The sequence below is a fragment of the Phallusia mammillata genome, unplaced genomic scaffold, assembly GCF_965637545.1.
Source record: "Phallusia mammillata unplaced genomic scaffold, kaPhaMamm4.hap1.1 HAP1_SCAFFOLD_208, whole genome shotgun sequence".
NCBI lineage: Eukaryota > Metazoa > Chordata > Ascidiacea > Phlebobranchia > Ascidiidae > Phallusia > Phallusia mammillata.
In genome coordinates, this window is record NW_027648940.1 from 1 (window position 1) to 2,500 (window position 2,500).

Here is a 2,500-nt window from a genome sequence, read left to right on the forward strand (position 1 = left end):
CCCGGCTCGATGGGACCAGCCGCGGCGGGGTAGCGGGGCATGCGGTGCCGCGAAAATTTTTTGCTCCCGCGCAAGGCGCCAGGACCCCAGTGCGCGATGGCTGTGTGTGAAACAGTGCCTGCAAGCACTTTGGAACACTTCTAGCATGGGCCGCATTTTTAGACCCACCCCGGCTCGATGGGACCAGCCGCGGCGGGGTAGCGGGGCATGCGGTGCCGCGAAAATTTTTTGCTCCCGCGCAAGGCGCCAGGACCCCAGTGCGCGATGGCTGTGTGTCAAACAGTGCCTGCAAGCACTTTGGAACACTTCTAGCATGGGCCGCATTTTTAGACCCACCCCGGCTCGATGGGACCAGCCGCGGCGGGGTAGCGGGGCATGCGGTGCCGCGAAAATTTTTTGCTCCCGCGCAAGGCGCCAGGACCCCAGTGCGCGATGGCTGTGTGTTAAACAGTGCCTGCAAGCACTTTGGAACACTTCTAGCATGGGCCGCATTTTTAGACCCACCCCGGCTCGATGGGACCAGCCGCGGCCGGGTACCGGGGCATGCGGTGCCGCGCAAAAAGATTTTTTTTTTTGACTCAGGTGCGTCATTGCTATGTTGAAATCAGCGCATGGCAAGCCATTGGAACGGCTTGGGCACGTGTGCCACTTTTTCGAACCGTCGGGACATCGGGGTGACTGGGCGGTTTGGGCCGGACCAGGCCGGGGGAAAACCCAATTTTTGTTGATGTGCCCCCTGATGCCAGCAGGGGGTCCGCATAAAGTTTTTTTACTATATATGAGGGGTAACTCTCTCTGGGTGAGCGGTTGTGCGCGAAGTCTGCGTTGATGCTGTGAAGCGTTACGGAGGCCAACATGCGCTGTGTAAAAGCCCCGCTCCCTCGTGCTTGCGCGTGCACGTGTATGGCAGTGCTCCGTATGGCGGTAGGCTCGCTGGGCAGATGTGCTGCTGCTCGTCCGACGCCAATCGCTCTCTTCGGAGGTGTCTCACGCCACGTGGAAGATCGGTTCAGGAGCCCGGAATCTCCGTGTGCTTTGCCGACCGTGCGCTGCTTGCGACACGGCCGCTGCCGCGGAGTGATGGCTGTTTTCGGAGTTCGCGCGGCGAACGAAGCGAAATACGTCGGACTCGTCTTCCCCCGTGGAACTGACGAATCGAGAAGGTGCGGCGGCGACGCGGATGCGCGCTGCCCGAGCTGCCGCCGGCAACGGCGATTGCTCACGGTTAGCTACCTGGTTGATCCTGCCAGTAGTCATATGCTTGTCTCAAAGATTAAGCCATGCAAGTCTAAGTACGCGCTCTCGTACAGTGAAACTGCGAATGGCTCATTAAATCAGTTATGGTTCATTTGATCGTACATCGTACGTGGATACCTGTACAAAATCTAGAGCTAATACATGCGGCAGGCGCCTGCCTCACGGCGGGCGTGCATTTATCAGTCCAAAAACCGACCGGGCCGGCGTTTCGTCGCGCCCGACACGTCTTGGCGACTCTGGGTAACTCAGCGGATCGCACGGTCTCGCACCGGCGACGGATCATTCAAGTGTCTGCCCTATCAACTTTCGTCGGTAGGGTATCGGCCTACCGAGGTTCTTACGGGTGACGGGGAATCAGGGTTCGATTCCGGAGAGGGAGCCTGAGAAACGGCTACCACATCCAAGGAAGGCAGCAGGCGCGCAAATTACCCATTCCCGACGCGGGGAGGTAGTGACGAAAAATAACAATACAGGACTCTAAACGAGGCCCTGTAATTGGAATGAGCACACTTTAAAACCTTTAACGAGTATCCATTGGAGGGCAAGTCTGGTGCCAGCAGCCGCGGTAATTCCAGCTCCAAAAGTGTATATTTAAGTTGTTGCGGTTAAAAAGCTCGTAGTTGGATCTTGGGCGCAGGCGGCCGGTCCGTCGCAAGGCGTGCACTGGCCGCACCTGGCCCTCACCCCCGGCGCTCCGCCGGTGCCCTTGACTGAGTGTCGGCGGCGGCCGGGACGTTTACTTTGAAAAAATTAGAGTGTTCAAAGCAGGCGGCTCGCCTGAATAATGGTGCATGGAATAATGGAATAGGACCTCGGTTCTATTTTGTTGGTTTTCGGAGCGCGAGGTAATGATTAAGAGGGACGGACGGGGGCATTCGTACTGTGCCGCTAGAGGTGAAATTCTTGGATCGGCGCAAGACGAGCGACTGCGAAAGCATTTGCCAAGAATGTTTTCTTTAATCAAGAGCGAAAGTCAGAGGTTCGAAGACGATCAGATACCGTCCTAGTTCTGACTATAAACGATGCCAACCAGCGATCGGGGGGCGTTAGTTTGACGACCTCCCCGGCAGCTTGCGGGAAACCAAAGTCTTTGGGTTCCGGGGGAAGTATGGTTGCAAAGCTGAAACTTAAAGGAATTGACGGAAGGGCACCACCAGGCGTGGAGCCTGCGGCTTAATTTGACTCAACACGGGGAATCTCACCCGGCCCGGACACAGTGAGGATTGACAGATTGAGAGCTCTT

At 57.2% G+C, this 2,500-nt stretch overlaps 1 non-coding gene across 1 annotated transcript in view; it reads left to right on the forward strand.

Moving 5' to 3' along the window:
• Window positions 1-1,230: 1,230 nt before the first annotated feature.
• Window positions 1,231-2,500, forward strand: part of LOC145208105 (small subunit ribosomal RNA) — a 1,824-nt gene continuing 554 nt past the window's right edge. Inside the window, exon 1 of the ribosomal RNA XR_013854447.1 lies at window positions 1,231-2,500. This exon is cut by the window's right edge and continues 554 nt beyond it. This is a non-coding gene — a ribosomal RNA (small subunit ribosomal RNA).